Source organism: Silene latifolia, chromosome Y (assembly GCF_048544455.1).
Source record: "Silene latifolia isolate original U9 population chromosome Y, ASM4854445v1, whole genome shotgun sequence".
NCBI classification, from domain to species: domain Eukaryota; kingdom Viridiplantae; phylum Streptophyta; class Magnoliopsida; order Caryophyllales; family Caryophyllaceae; genus Silene; species Silene latifolia.
This window is the reverse complement of record NC_133538.1, coordinates 161,190,373-161,207,818: the sequence shown is the minus strand read 5'-3', so window position 1 is coordinate 161,207,818 and position 17,446 is coordinate 161,190,373. Positions and strand designations below refer to the sequence as shown.

At 39.8% G+C, this 17,446-nt stretch overlaps 1 long non-coding RNA gene across 1 annotated transcript; it reads right to left on the bottom strand.

Moving 5' to 3' along the window:
- Positions 1-4,876: 4,876 nt before the first annotated feature.
- On the bottom strand, positions 4,877-7,010 carry LOC141626579 (uncharacterized). The gene is made up of 3 exons (XR_012536166.1): positions 6,799-7,010; positions 5,664-5,845; positions 4,877-5,535 (listed from the first exon to the last, which is right to left on the bottom strand). It is a non-coding gene; the product is annotated as an uncharacterized LOC141626579 (long non-coding RNA).
- Between the last annotated feature and the right edge of the window lie 10,436 nt (positions 7,011-17,446).

The following is a 17,446-nucleotide window of genomic DNA, read 5'->3' as shown; positions in this document are numbered from 1 at the left end:
ATCTATGGTATGGAAAGGATCCTAAAGAGAATCTTGCCCTGGTTTCTTGGGAGAAGATCTGCAGACCCAAGAAGCAGGGGGGTCTTGGTTTCAGGGACCTTCAAACTTGGAACATAGCTACCATAGGAATGTATGTTTGGTGGGTGCAACAAAAAACTGATCATCTCTGGGTTCGTTGGGTGCATGCAGTGTATATTAAATCTGCTCATTGGATGGATTATGAACCTCATAGTGGAGCTTGCTGGGCTTGGAGAAAAATATGCCAGGTCAAGAACAAGCTCAAGCCTCTCATTTTAACGGGTGAGCCTTACACAATTCAGAAGGGGTATGATTTTATGAAACCTCTCACTGTTAAGGTTGCCTGGTATCCTTGGATATTAAACAATTGGATTTGTCCCAAGCACTCTTTCTTATCTTTGGTTAGTAGCATGAATGTGCTACTTACGCAGGATAGATTGGTAAATATGGGTATTCGGATAATAATCGTTGTGAAGTTTGTGGAGTTATGGCCGAGGATCACAATCACCTCTTTTTGGTGTGCATTGGTAAGCAATGCCTTTTATTGATACAACTATGGTGCAAGGTCTTTATTACCGCACAAGATCGTATACACGGTGGATCACATGGAGGATTCATTCTGCTACTAAGAAGAAGGTTATTGGGGTCATTCTAGCAAGTCGCATGTATCATCTTTGGCAACATCGTAATACTTGTAGGATAGACCAAGTTGTTCTTAAACCTATGGTACTAGTTCAGAGGTTGAAGCAAGATGTTAGAGCACGGCTGCAATTGATTGAATTACAGTGTAAAACTAGGACTGTTATTGAATGGGTGAAGGAATTATGAGGTTCCCTGCTTCATAGATTCCTTACCTAGTTTAGGTCTTATTAAAAATGTTGTAATGGGACAATTTTTATGATTAATGAAAACTACTTACATTTCCCAAAAAAAAAAAAGATAATGGGACTATTCCCGCATTCGATTTTTCTACATATGGCACGTGTGAATCATGTCTCATTGGCAAAATGACTCGAATTTCCTTCAAAGGTGTTGGAATGTGCGCTAGTGACCTATTAGGACTCATACATACTGATGTTTGTGGACCTATTTCAATTACCGCTAGAGATGGCTATAGATATTTTATCACTTTCACGGACGATTTGAGTAGATACGGATATGTCTACTTAATGAAGCATAAAAATGAGTCCTTTGAGAAATTCAAGGAATAGCAGAACAAGGTTGAGAACCAACTGGGTAGAAAGGTTAAAGCACTCCGTTCAGATCGGGGTGGCGAATATCTTTCAAATGAGTTTGATCAACACCTTAAAGATTGTGGAATCGTTTTACAGCTAACTCCACCTGGAACACCTCAATTAAATGGTGTGTCCGAACGGAGAAATTGAACCTTACTTGATATGGTTCGATCCATGATGAGTCACACTGTAGTACCTGATTCATTATGGGGTTTTTCTCTTTTGTCAGCTGCTCTTATACTTAACCGAAGTCCGACTAAAGCTGTCGACAAGACTCCATATGAAATGTGGAAGGGAACGGTCCCTAACTTGTCCTTTATTCGGGTTTGGGGCTGCGAGGCTTATGTCAAGTGGAGACACGAAGATAAGCTCGGCCCGCGATCAGTCAAGACATAGTTTATTGGTTATCCAAAAGGAACGTTTGGTCATTGCTTCTATTCGCCTACCGAACTTCGAGTTTTTGTTGCGTCTAGTGCGACGTTCTTAGAGAGAGAATTTCTCGAGAACAAGACAAGTAATAGAACCTTCGAGCTGTCGGAGATTCCAGAACCAACAATCGAGGAATAGATGGAGGAAGTTGTTCCTCCAACTGATGATACGGTTAATATTCCTGAGGAACCTAGAAGGTCGGGTAGAGTCTCTAATCCTCCGGACAGATACATTGGTATGGTCGAGGAGAGTGACGTTTTGCTCCTAGAGAGTAATGAACCCGCTACCTATAAAGGTGCCATGACCTGTTCCGACTCAAAGCTATGGCTTGAATCCATGCAATCCGAGATGGACTCCATGTATGAGAATGACGTATGGGATCTTGTTGATTTAGCTAATAAGGTAAAACCTCTACAGTGCAAATGGCTTTACAAAATAAAGCATTCTGTAGACGCGCAACCAGATACCTATAAGGCACGACTAGTGGCAAAAGGTTTCACTCAAGTGCACGGATTGCATTATGAAGAAATTTTTGCACCTGTAGTCATCCTACGTTCAATTCGGATAATATTAGCGATTACCGCTTTTCATGACTATGAAATTTGGCAAATGGATGTGAAAACCGCCTTCTTAAACGGTTATTTGGAGGAAGAGTTGTACATGGTGAAACCCAAAGGTTTCATAGATCCTGAACATCCTAAGAAAGTATGCAAGCTTAAGCGTTCCATTTATGGACTTAAGCAAGATTCTCGGAGTTGGAATCATCGTTTCGACCAGGTGATAAAAGAGTATGGTTTCACTCGATCGGTCGAGGAACCATGCTTATATATCAAGTCGAGTGGGAGCAAGATTGTTTTCTTGATCTTGTATGTCGATGACATACTCTTGATTGGGAATGACATTCCTCTCTTATCTTCGGTTAAAGGATGGTTAAAGAACCATTTCCAGATGAAAGATCTGGGTGAGGCACAACGCATATTGGGAATCCGTATCTACCGAGATAGATCACGACGGACGTTATCACTTAGTCAGGAGTCTTATTTGGATAATATTCTTGAAAGGTTCAGCATGACCAAATCCAAGAAGGGGAACCTTCTAATGACGTCTGGGATGCGTTGAGCAAGTCTCGATCACCCACGACGCGTCGAAGGGATTGAGCGCATGAGTCGTGTTCCTTATGCATCTGCAATGGGATCAATCATGTATGCCATGATATGCACACGTCCAGACGTGGCATATGCATTGAGTATGACGAGTCGTTACCAAAAGAATCCAGGTAAAATGCACTGGATAGCTGTTAAAAACATCCTTAAGTACCTACGGAGGACTAAGGATAGGGTATTGACTTATGGAGGAGATACTAAGCTATGCGCAATCGGTTACGCAAATGCTAGCTTCCAAACGGATCGAGATGATTCAAAATCTCAGTCCAGGTTCGTCTTCCCTCTTAATGGTGCTGCGGTCAGCTGGAAGAGTTCCAAACAGAGTGTTGTAGCAGATTCTACCACTGAATCCGAGTACTATACCGCTTCGGAAGCAGTTAAGGAAGCTATATGGATGCGTCAATTCTTACAAAGACTTACGATAGTTCCTAGTTCGAATGACCCGATCACCATCTATTGTGATAATAGAGGTGCCATCTTCCAGGCTAAGGAGCCTAAGTCTAGCAACAAATCTACACATTTACATCGGAAAGCTCACCTGATCCGTGATTATGTGGAGCAAGAAGAGATAGTGATTGACAAGATAGCTTCGGATGATAACATCGCGGACCCTCTCACTAAATCGTTGAATTTTGATAAGCATGAAGGGCACGTTATTTCCATGGGAATTAAACGTGTTCCTGAGTTGTAGTATTTGATTATGGATTTGATACATTATCTTTTTCATATACTATTTATAACTTCACCGTTTTTATAATATTTTGTTTTTCATGTGGATTGTACCGACAACATTGAACGCCACAAAGTGAACTGAATTACATTATATTTGTTTTGGTCCGTAATCGCCGTAATGAGCTGATAACTCTGGCTATTATATTGTGCAGTCGATTGATGGTGGGTTCAACGAGCCATAAGTCAAACGGTTGACTGATCGATCACAAATACGGGTTATAACGATACCTCGTAGGACAATTTTTGGTGACAACGTAATGGAGTCCTAAATGTTTAAAAAAATTCGGTGCCAGGTCGTGGATTGGACGTCCATTGTGTTCCTAGAGTCGATTATTTTGACTATCGACTGTCTCTTGAGATTAAGGCAGTTTTTGGGTGACTTTGGTTTCTTTCTCATGGTGCCGAATCGGAGACTAAGTAGATTTTTTCTCGGGTCATTTTCATCGTGCTTACATCCGTAGGATTCGAGTTGAAGAAAATATCCAACCCTTATCGTATAGTTATTTCTCGGGGCCACTCCAGGAGTCAGAATCGAAATGCATGGCCATGCTCGAATGATGATTCGTTTATCAGTTAAGTTACTCTCTAGTCAGGGAAACCACTCTTGATATTGATCGCTTGTAAAACACGACCTTTGTGAATACGGATTTTGCAAATTGTTTTACATTGAGTGGGAGAAATTTAGGTATATGAGAATCGGTTATCGCACATACACTTGTGAGGACAAGTGGGAGTTTGTTGGAGCTTGTGTCCTCCACAAATTAGTGTGATAACATTTATAAATCTCTTACAGGTTTACAAGGGTATACTTCGTATTTTATCAGTTGATTAACGATTACCTAATAACGGTTGGTTTGCTAGAAAGTTTGACCTTATTATCATACTGATGGCGGTGATCAACTGGTCTCTAAAAGTCACACCTAAAGGATGTGTTTGAGAGATGTGGTTATGGAAATGTAATCACATTGATGCCTTATATGACTAAACAGTTAGTCAACGTGTTGATGAGACGATTATTTAATGCCGATTAAATAATATTAGCTGAGATGAATTAACTGTCAATTCGTAAATTGAATAAAATATATTATATTTAATTAATGTATATAATGTTAGCTTGGACGAATTAATATGTTAATTCGTAATTAAATGTAATTAGTTATATTTAATCAGCAAATTATAAATATGCGATATTTATAGTTAAAGTATATATTATACGATATTGTCATAATAAATTATTATTGACCCGTATTAATAAATCAACTGCAAGCTGTTGTATGTAGACTTATTAATACGGAATAAGATAAATGACAATTTATAAATAATACACTTTATATACATTTTGTAAAATACCAAAATAAGAAGATTTAATCGCATTATTTTTGGTAGGTTGACAAACTGAAAATAAGAAGACAAATCCTCTTATTTTCGGATATATGGGCCGAAAAATTAAAAAAGAAAAATCTACCCTAATCACTTGATATACACGGTTTAAAGGGAGATTAAGGGGAGCATTTTTCTAACCTAATTTTCGACCTAGCACACTCTCATCAAAATACACACAAAACCCTAAAAATTAATCAGTTAATTGGGGGATCGATTCTAGCAAAGAACAAAGGCATATCTCATATCATCTTGGGTACAACTGATAGGATAATATCATTGTGATATTGTTCATAGGCCATATTACCTAGGACCGAAGGTTATTTCTTGATTCTCTACCTTTTGTTTATGTAATTTATTTTATGACTCGTATTCATCATAATAAATTCGTTATAATCCTTTATAATTAAAGGGAAGCATACAGATAGTACCCACAATTTTCCCATCTCCTTGTGGAGATCGACCCTACTTACTGCTAGCTTCTGTTAGTGTATCTAGGTTTTATTTTTGGTACCTAACGACGGTATCACTTTTACGGTTCGTTTACTCAATTTTTCGATTCCTTGTTTGTCTCCTTCCTGCATTTATCATTGAAGAAAGTTAATAATAGGATAAACATAATGCTTATAGAAAACAATTTACTTATAACATGTTGCAAAACAAAATAGAAGCAGCATTTTCAGCAATATTGATTGGCAAAATCTACCTCTATGGCTGCAGATAAATCCCCAGTTGCATCAGCTTGTTTGGAGTACCTACATGAATGGTCATAATCAAATCAACTGAATCACTAGTTTTTATGAGTTTGAATGACAAGTAGACGGGCCTCAATACTGTTTTGCAAGTTCTTGTTTCTTCACATCAAGAGGCTTTCCATCAAACACGGAGCTGTATAGTACAAATATTATTTTAATATTGGAAGAGAAAACAGAGTTAATTAATTAATTAATCATTTGGCAAGTCAGAAAGTTGACTACAAAAGTAGAATAGAATTCATCGAAGAACAAACTTTTCCTATCAATACCAAGGAAAACAAACTAAGACATAAGAGGTCTCCTATGATGACAGAAACTCGTGGGTAGATACTTCAGCACCCACATAACTTGCACCTATAAAAGGACTCAAATTAAGGTAATCTCATTTTGGGTCAGTTCACATAACTCACACATTGTGCACCTTAACCAGTACACATGTAGATTTAAAGCTTATGATTTCATTGACGAGTACTTCACAATCTCAATGTAGCATGTTGTCCTTCATATACGACACCATTGCAGCCTCATCAATCATCACTGCTAACATATTGATATGTGATACTCGGAAGTTTCTATCTCCATCCTACAATCCTTTCTTTTATGGAATACTTATTTTTATTTTCGTAAATATCCTCGGATGGGATAATTGTACAAATTTCTTCCCATGTGAACTAGTTTCAATTTGAATGGGATTAAATCTGGTTATGTTTTGGGATGATACTTATGTTTTGGCTAAGTTGTCGTCCATTATATATGGCTAGTTCATGTACTGATATGCATATGAATTAACAAGGTCGGAACATAGCAAGGAGCAGGAAGCGGGCCTAGCCGAGCAACATTTATGCACTAACACACATATGAAATTGACAAACCTTAAACAACATTAATGTAGCATAAATTAACCCACCCAAACCAACTAATCAAAATAGATAACCCCCAATTTCACCTAACCCTAACCCTAACACAATTCTAGATTTACATTCAAATCATACTAACAAATCAATTACTATACAAAACTGTTTGTAAACAACAACAATAAACCTTATTAGAATAATTTACAACAAAAAAGTCAAGTAAAAATCATACCAATATCAAATTAGGAATTAGATGCGTAGAAGAGATTGAGACCGCGACACTGGGATCGGCGGCAAGTCGTCAGTGGGTCGGCGGCGAGCCGTCGATGGGTCGGCGGTGGGTTATTGATTGAATGAAGGAATGGAGGAAAGGGAGTGAATTTTTTGTTGAAGGAATGAATGGGAAAGGGACTCGTGTTGATGAGTTAATATGTGGGTGGTAGGTATTTGCATCAGTTTTAGGTATAATTGATGTAAAAATGTAGTATTAAATAGGTCGGTTTGCTAATATAATTGATGTATTTGATCAAATACATCTGTTTTCCTCTGAACTGACCCATTATATACGTCGTTTTCTTACAAGAACCGACGCATTAAGCTTACCTATAGGGCAAAATTGCATTCCCGCCAAAACTAAGTACTTTTTGCGTCAGATTTTGTAGAACCGGCGTAAATTGATTGACGCAATAGGTATTTTTTCTACTAGTGAACACTTTATTTAACAGATCGCAGGCTGGACCATATTTGAGATGCTTGGAGCCTGATGAAGCTAAGCAAGTACTCCAAGAAATACACGATGGACATTGTGGCAACCATAAAGAAGGAAAGAGACTGGCAAGTAAAATACTCAGGACAGACTATTATTGGCCAACATTGAGGGCTGACTGCCTGGAATATTGTTCAAAATGTGAAGCCTGTCAAATTCATGCACCAATAATACACAAGCCATCTGAACTACTTCACTCAATCTCTGCACCCTGGCCATTCATGAAGTGGGGCATGGATATTGTAGGGAAACTAGACTGGTTATTTCTCCAAATGGATCAAGGCTGATTCTTTCAGGCAAGTAACCGAAAATGAAGTAATATCATTCATCAGAACGAATATTATTTGCAGATATGGAGTCCCATCAGAGATAGTGTGTGATAACGGGACCCAGTTTGTGGGTAAAAAGACTAAAGCATTTTGCCAAGAGTGGAACATCAACCTGGTCACATCTACCCCTGGATATCCAAAAGCTAATGGCCAGGCTGAATCTAGCAACAAGGTAGTCATAAGCAGCTTAAAGAAGAAACTGAAGAGAAGACGAAGCAGATGGGCTGAAGAACTTCCATTAGGGCTATGGGTAGATAAGACAACTCCAAAGACATCAACAGGCCAAACACCCTATTCTTTGGTGAATGGTTGTGAAGCTATAATCCCTGTAGAAGTTCGGGTGCCGACATCAAGATATAGCCTGAACAATGTTGAAGCAAACAGTAGCATGATGCAAGACAACCTAGTCCTGGCAGAAGAACTAAGAGACGCTGCCAAAATCAAGATGGCATCATATCAACAAACAGTGGCCAGAACTTACAATAAAAATGTCAGGATTAGAGTCTTCAAGAAAGGAGACCTTGTCCTATGAAAAGTTTTCCCAAATAAGAAAGAAAAATCAGCAGGCAAGCTAGCCCCTACGTGGGAAGGCCCCTACTTAATTGACTTTGTCGTTGGACAAGGAGCATATAGGCTCCAAACATTAGAAGTAGAAATGATCCCAAGATCTTGGAATGTAACTCATTTGAAATTGTTCCATGTATAAATCCTATCCTGGCCTGATCAGGTAAAAATTACATCTTTACTATCAATGTTTTACCCTGACATGCTACCTGAAAACTTATGTGTCTCACATGTTCTATGTGCAATCCATGTTTACATATGCAACTAACCTAATTTCCCTTATTTTACTTGAATCCTGAACAATTATACATGATAAATGATTATATGTATAAATATTCAGGATTGAGAGCTACTCTACTGCACATTAGACTTCTTATTTATGTACTTTTTTTAATTTTTGCACCCCGTTGTGCCTGATGAAGTTGGTAACCATCACCGGATACGGTGAATAGCAGGACCAATCAGGCATGAAATAATTGCCTGACCTGACTATTTGCTGGACACATCTACAACCGGCTGAACGCAGCAAGACGGTGCAAGGGTGTTTTATCCTGACTATCAGTCTAAATGCCCTCTCGACAGGCTGAGTACCAAGCCCTCCAGTCAGGCAGGAGACATAAGCACTCCTGACAGGCCGGTTTTCCCACTCCTTCAACCGTTATGGTAAAAACTATATGTGTTTGAATGGGTTACGATGGCTTTAATCGCAAGACAGGGACAAAAAATTGAAAACACAGGTTAACAGATTCAGAAACTTAACAGGTTAACAGGTCTGAAGAAATAAAGTTTACAGGATTAAGGAAATCTTGGACAAAAACAACAAATAACAAGGCATCAAGAAGTAAGTAAAGTGAGCCAAGGAAGGCCACCACCATCGTATTTATAAAGCCCTTACCCCCTGGGGCAAAGGCAACAAAATAATTGTTAAGGCCAAGGATAACCTCCCTGACCAGCCAAACACAGAAAAAACAAATAAATTGTCTTTGCAGGGACAACCCCTCTGGATGGGCCAATATCATCAATGAAAAATATAAAATGACTGCTCCCCCTTGGAAACAACATCAACACTCCCATCCTTGGTCTGATCAACCCCAGCATCCTGCTCCTCATCAGCATCAACATCTTGCTCCCCTGGAAAATCGACTTCTTGTTCATTTCCCATATTGTGCAGGTCAGGATACTTAGAAGCAGCAAAGGTCATCTCAGCTTCATGGTTCCAATTTGCCCTGGCCTCCACAGGCTCCGACATGGCAGCCACTTTCCCCTTGATGAAGAAGTACAGGGAAGCATCATCAAGCTTGAACTCCAAATCATCCCTCTCCAAGGTAAGCTCCTCATTCCTGTCCAGTGCCTCCTGCAGAAGCTGCTTACTCGAGCTTGCCTCAGTCTTGGCAGCATCGCTCTCAGTCTGCACCTTCGCCAAGTTAGCAGTCCCTGCAGCCAGATCAGCCCGAGCGAAATCCAATTCAGACTTCAGCTTATCATAATCAGATCTCATAAGATCAATCCTGGCCACCAAAAAAGTAGCCTGATAAGCATTGTGGAGACAAGTTGCAGCACCCTGAACAGAAACAAAAATAATATAAATATTACTCCCTCTATTCTCCTTTGATGTTCCCATTTTTCTTTTTGGGCCATTTCAATATATTGTTCCCATTTGGTTTCTTTCTATTTTTGGGCCTAAAAAATGACCAAATGGTCCTTGTTGCCATTACATATTTACATTATATACCATATATTAGCCCACTTAATCCTACTTATATCTATACCCCACTAGTTTAGTCTTTTTTTATTGCTAAAAATCGGCCCACTTGCTAGCTTAGTCTTTTTTTATTCCTAAAAATTGGTCCACTTACTCTTAATCCATTTTGCCTTGGTTGTTTCACCAAAAGCAAATGGGAACATCAAACAAGAATCGAGGGAGTATATCATAATAATAAAAACCTCTAAATAAAACATATATTCATATTACAATAAATAAATAAATAAATAAAAAACTATATGTACCTCTCTCACAGCAGCCAAGGCACCTGCCAAAAGGCTGACAGCATGATCTACTAAAACAACCGCCTGAGTAGCAGTCTCAATAGGATCAAGGGTGCATGAGCATAACATCAGATTTGGAAGTAGCATAATCACTAATTTTCACCCTGGAAGCCTCCAAATTATCCACCCTGGCACGCACCTCCCTGACTGGGGCAGTCAGACCAACTTCCTCCACTTTCCTCTTCTGGGCTGCTGAACTTGTTCAACAAGAGCAATCGGAGCAGGAGAAACCTCGGGAGTAGCAGGCAACTCAGTTAAATCAATGACAGGCCCAGTATCGCCTCCTCCCTGAGAATTCTCCTCTTTGATCTTGGCCAGCCTGGCAGAAAGGTCAGCCATGCCAAACCTGGCAAAGCGAGTGGATGATCTAGTGGCTATAATACGAGATACTATATTAGCAATAAAGACAGGCTGTCATGAAAAAGCCAAAATAGAAAGAAAAGCAAAACAAAAAAGAGAACAAATAAACTTACTGCCTGAAGTAAAAGCACTGACAGCTTTCGAAGGCTTGGGCACCTTAGCAGCGCCTTCAGTCTTCAGGCAACGAGGAAGATGAACAGCCCCATAACAGAGAGGCCAAGTCATCTCCAATTGAGATATTGCAAGGAAAGCGGAGATGCTTGCAGTAGGATACTCGATCTCACTAGACCAATCATCAACTGCAGACAAAAAAAGGTATAAGTCATTCAAGTTTATTTACTTTCTTTAAAACTAACAAATAAATATACAGGATAAAAGAAAAATTCAGGGTACTCACCGCCAACAAAGGCATCATAGTTCAAGTACGCCGGATCAGGACCCACAGAATTGGTCCTGATAAACATATACCCATTAGCCCAATTCTTGTCATGACCGCTATCCAGGTTGCTGAGAAGAGGAGCGGCTAAAGGCCTAGCCTTGAAACTAATCCGGCCATGACTGTTGGTCCTGACAGCATAACAGGCCTTCAAGTCCTCCAAGGAAAAGGAAATATTGTGTTTTTTGCAGAGGTATTCATCGGAGCAGACCACCTTCCACACCATAGGCATCAGTTGGTAGGAAGGCACACCAATTTCTTTAATGACATCCACCATAAGTGGAGAGAAAGGAAGCTTGCAACCAGCCTTGAAGGCCCAGTCGTGGATACAGAACCAGCCAGGACATGACTAGTCTGCCCTGACAGGAGAACTTTTAGGGATCCAAACTTCGGAATCTGCAGGAATAATTCCCTTATCCTTCAAGACTTTTTCAAACTCGGGTTTCAGACGGTACATATCAGTCTATAACTAAAGACGAATCAAATAAAATACCACATTCCTAATAGGACAAGAAATAAATGGGATAGTGGAGGCCAAAAATGTCACCACTTTTAAGCTATTTGACCCGTCTTTAGTTATAGACGGTGTTTTAGCAGGACTTTCCCTGAAAGGATCCGGCTTGATTATAAAGTAATTAGGGTATCTAGTTCTGCAAATTAGGGATAAGATTATAGGAGAATTTTTTTTTTTTTTTGGTGTAATGTGAGTATATTATATATCATATCAAAAAAAAATAATTACATGAGGTTCGAGGATCAAATCCTACTAGAAGCATATCAAACCAACATCATATTTTGCAGCCAAAGTAGCTCAGACTGATCTATAATAGCCTTACATTTCATTTTAACCCTCCTCTTAATGTCATCCTCTATTCGAGCAGCGGTAACTTCAGGTCTCACTAGCCAGGCATTGATCCTGGCATTGTTCCTTTGGAACCAGATAGCATAGCAGTAAGCATTGAACATGGCCACCATAAACTTCCATTGCATAGTATTCCTGTTAGCAGCACTCAGTCTGTCTATTGTTGGGAAGCTGCCTCCAAACCAGTGCAACAAACAGTTCTGAACTTTAACAGCATACACACAGTTCGTAAGCAGATGCTCCACTGTTTTTGGTTGTCTGTGGCACAGTATACACCAGTCATCTGTGTAACAGCCAAACCTGAACAATTTACTCTTCACATTCATGCCTTCATTCATTCTCAACCAGGTAGTCAAAGAGTGTTTTGGGACATTCCAGCTATTCCACACTATATTAGTCCAGTTCAGAGAGGGGTGAGCAGGAGCAAGCCAATCATACCCCTCTTTAATAGAGTAACCTTTAGAGCTCATTATCCATTTGTTGTCATGAAAACAATCCTTGAGCTTCTCTTTTACTTTACAAACATTTTTCCAAACCCAGGTTACATCAGCAGGGGGAGAGTAGTTATGCCAGTCTTGATTTTTAATATACACATCACAGATCCATTTAATCCATAGCCTATCAGCTTTGCAATAGATCCAATTAACCAGTTTTCCCACAGTGGCAATATTCCAGACATTAGCTTTCTTTATCCCTAAACCTCCCTCCTTTTTAGACATCAGCTTTCTTTATCTTTGTATTTGTAGTCTAGTGGTAAAGTTATGGCCCAACTCCTCTTCTGCATGTGTTCGATTATAGAAGAATTATAGATGGAGATTGAATATAGGTAGTGTTATTGTATTTCTTTGATAAGCCGATTACAAATCTTGTATGTAAGTATGAGTATTCAGTAGTGAATAATGAGAATAATGTGTATCCTTTACAAATGTTAAATAATGCTATTTATACTCTTTAAAAATTAACGTTGGATGCCACCCAACATTCTTCTTGACCGTTTTCAGTTGTTAGGTAGAAAATATGGCACATTTCCTATTTATCCGCTTGACCCAGTCTTCTTCAACAAACTTCGGCTTATATTCCTTTGCATGATCTGGTACATGGAAACATACTATTCTTAGAGTTGGACTAGGTCTTCCGTGATAATAGGGCATGTGTATAACTGTCTTGCTTGCTTGCTGATCAGCCGTCTTGCTGGAGAGTTCCATCAAGCTACTTTAATATCATTATCAGGCTTTTCTTCCTGGACCTTAACAGCTTATTTATCCTCTTGTGTTCTTCTCCTGTCAAATAATAACTGTACTTGCCCGAACTTTGGTTGCCCCAATCAGCCTAATAAGGCCAGGCTAGGTTACAATCAGACCAGGCTAATTTGGGCCTAACAATTGCCCCTTGACATTTTACCCGTACTGGATCAGGCCAGGGGTGAGATGTCAATTTACCGGGCTAAACAAATGAAAAGAATCAGATTTATTCTAGGGTTTTTGCACCGTTGCTCCTCCTCTATAAATACGGTATTTGTGATGAGTTTATTTTTCACCAAATTTCTTCCACTTTTCTTGCTAAGTTTTCTCTAGAATTCTCCCCTATTTCCCAGGAATTCCAGTTTGCTAACTTATAATTTCTCATAAAATTCATCATTATAAACAAAACATCGAAGGATATGGGAGCTAAAAAGCGTCCCCGCTTCCTGAAAAAAGTGCGAGCCTGAACCGAAAGATATCCATGAGGAAGAGGTGCTTGAAATTGATCCTCCTGCTCGTGCTATAGCCTTTAAATATCAAGACTCTATTTTTTCTTCTCTTCAATCTCTGGATCCTTATTTCCCTGAAGAAAACTTATTGAAAACGAACTATGATAGGGTTTTAAGGGAGAAAAAATTAATTCCTGATTCGGCTGAGGTTTGGATTCCGAGTCTTGTCATCGAGCTAATTGGGTGTCACCTGGTTGGTTTTGTATTTATGAATGGGCGTTCAAAGCAGGTTGTAAGTTACTTTTTACTCCTTTAATGATTGATACTATTCGTGCTATGGAAGTATCACCTTTCTAAATCATGCCAATGGTTTGGAAACTTGTCCATTCTATTGAAAATTTATGTGCTAAGCATAGTCATGTAATTACTATTAATGATATCAAGGCAGTATATCATATGAAAAATCCTTCTACTGGTCGTTTTAATTTGAGAATTAAGTCAAAAATGTCTCCATTAATTACTAACCTGGACTCTAGAGATGATAAAAGCTGGGCGAAGACTTTCCTGTTTATCCGACCGAGAGCACGGGGTCGCTTTGATTATTTGAGATATCCTCCTTTGGAGAGTGGTAGGTTTCCTGTACTCTTAATTTGCAATTTATATTAAACAAAATTAGGATATTTAATTTTTATCTGTGCATTTTTTGGTAATATTTGTAGCTCCTGATTGGAACTTCGACTCTCTTGACGAGGATGGTGTTTCAAGGATAGAGGCTTTTCTTTCTATTCCTGAGGAAGAGAGGGCTTGGCCTGCCAGTCTAGGCAGGGATTTATTGCCCCGGTATATGAAGACCAAGCTGAGTGTGGTCAAAGTACCCAAAGGCAAGCCTAGCTCCACTGCTCTTTCCTGTATGTCTTCTATATGTCTTTATGTCAATTGTTGTCTTCTTATCGCTTCTCTTCTGATATTTATGTATATTCTTTATATATTCAGTATTCAGGTCTTCTGCTAAGTTGGCCAGCTTTACTACAAAAGATTTGAAGGCTGGAGTGGCTAGGATTGCTGAACAGTCCAAGAGCCAGGAGGCTAGTGGGAGTGATAAGACGCTTGACATTTTAGTTTCTGATGTCCAGCCTCCCCAGGATCTACCCAGGCTAGTATCACCGGAGGTTTTTCAGGCTTCCAAAAGGAGAAGGGAAGATGTTATTCCTGAAGAGGAAGGGAGAGAGAAAGAGCTTATTCAAGCTCAACCAATCAGGAGTGTCAGGCAAGTGTCTGCTAGGATGGACGATATGGATGCTGCCCGGGCACAAATAAATGAATTTTCTGCTAGTATGAGCGGCCAGCTTTTATCTGCTAATACCCTTGAGTCTTCTACTAAAGTGGTTTCTATCTTGTCTTCTCTTGTGACAAAGGCTGTTGAGCTTGCTTCTCAAGCTAAGGAGGTTAGTTGTAAAGGGATATTTTAACTGTTATGTGTTCTTTGTGTTGCTTTATATTTGGCTGATTGACTTTCTTTTGTTTCTTGTAGGGATTGGATGCCGGGTTGGCTACTGCTTGTCAGCTCAGGGATGCCCAGGCTAGGGTTTCTAGCTTGGAGGAGAAATTAGATAAAGTTAATCGTGAGCTGCACACATCCAGGGGTAATGAGGTTGTACTTCAATCTCAGTTGGGGTCGGCTAGAGAGGCATCCAGGGCTGCTTTGGTTTGTGAGGTGGCTGCAAAAAATGCTGAGAAGGTTGTCAGGTAAGAGTTGGAGGCTGTAAGGGAAGAGTCAAGATCAAGGAAGAGCGGGTCGCCGAGAAGCGAGCAATGCAAGATCAGCTGAGGAAAAATGAAGAGCTCGGTGCTGAAAAGGAGCTAGTGGAGGCGCGGCTTACTGATGCTGCTCAGTATTTCTTTGGGAAAGGCCGGGTTGATGCTATAAGGGATCCGGAATCTAACCGGGCTAATTGAGATCCGGATCGGGATGAGACAGCTCTGGACACTCAGTATCCTGATTTGGCCAATATGGGTCAAGAAAAAGAAGTGGATTCTCCTCCTTCCAAGGAGAAATCTGGTGATCAGGAAATAGTGGATGGTTGTGAGTCGGTTACAGGTTCGAAGCCTGCTTAGATTTGTGTTTTTCCTTTTCGTTTTGGCCCATCCAGGGGGGATGTTCCTGGAATGAATATTTATTAGGTATATTTTGGCCCATCCAGAGGGGATGTTCCTGGTATGGAATATTATTAGGTATGTGGTAAGGCTAGCTTTTTTGGATGAATATTTTGTTTCGGTTTTGAATAAATATTTGGTCTTTGTTAGTTTCTTTTTGCGTTTTGATAAGGTACATTTGTAGTGTTGGATGTGTACTGGATCTGGCCAGTTATTCGACTGGATCGGGCCAGTTTTTTGTGCTGGATTTGGCCAGTTCATTGTATTATTGGTGGGGTTGTTGCCTATCTGGAGGGCTTATGTCCCCTGTCTGTCTGGAGGGCTTATGACCCATCTATGTTATACAAGCCAGGAAAAGATTTTCCAGATTTGTATATTAAATTGAGCTCAATATTTTAAGGCCTGTTTTTGCAACTGAAAGTTGGGTATCAGTTGGATATCAGTGGGGTGGCCCCCAATCTTTAAGATTTGTTTTAAGTAAAGTGCAGTATGTAAAACAAATATTGAAGATTCTACTCGGTAAAAGGAAATATGAGAATATTGACAAGTACTTGGGCACATAATGGAAAGAAATTATATAAGACATTTATTCATATAATGGCAAGTATCATACATTCAGTTTCATATCAGGCCAGGCAAGAAATGTTAAGATAAAAATTATACCTGGACAGGGAGATATATTTTATATGTGAAATAGTTTTAAGTGTGCAATATTCCAAGCTCTTGGGATTATTTCGCCATCCAGGGTTTGTAATCTATAAGCTCCCTGGCCGACTATTGAGTCAATCAGGTAGGGACCTTCCCAGGTTGGGGCCAATTTACCAGCATTCTTCTCTTTTGTGTTTTGAAAGACTTTTCTGAGGACAAGGTCTCCTACCTTGAATACTCTAGCTTTGACGGTCTTGTTGTAGCTTTTTGTAACTCTTTTTGATATCTTTGCCAATCTAATCTTTGGCCGCATCTCTTAGCTCTTCCGTCAAGTCCAGGTTATCCTCCATTAGAGGTATATTGCTTGTTATCGTATTCAGGCTGCATCTGGCTGATGGAATGTCGACCTCAGCTGGGATTACTGCTTCACATCCATAGACCAAGGAGTAGGGGGTTTGGCCTGTGGATGTTTAGGGCGTGGTTCTGTCAGCCCAGAGGACAAAAGGGAGCTCTTCAACCCATCTACCTTTCCTTCTTTCTAGCTTCTTCTTTATGCAACTTATTATTACTTTGTTACTAGATTCTGCCTGGCCGTTAGCTTTTGGATATCCTGGTGTGGAGGTTACCAGGTTGATGTTCCATTGAGCCTGAGAATTTCTTTGTTCTTTTTCCCACAAATTGCGTGCCATTGTCGCATACTATTTCAGAGGGGATGCCATATCTACATATGATGTTGTGTCTGATGAAAGCTATGACATCCTTTTCTTTGACTTGCCTGTATGAATCAGCTTCTATCCACTTGGAGAAGTAGTCAGTCATTGCTAGCATATAAACTTTTTGCCCGGGTGTTTGAGGTAGTTTCCCTACTATATCCATGCCCCACTTCATAAATGGCCAGGGTGCGGATATAGAATGTAGTTCCTCAGATGGCTGGTGGATATATGGTCCGTGAATCTGGCAAGCCTCGCATTTAGAGCTGAATTCCAGGCAATCGGCCCTCAAAGTGGGCAAATAATATCCTGTTC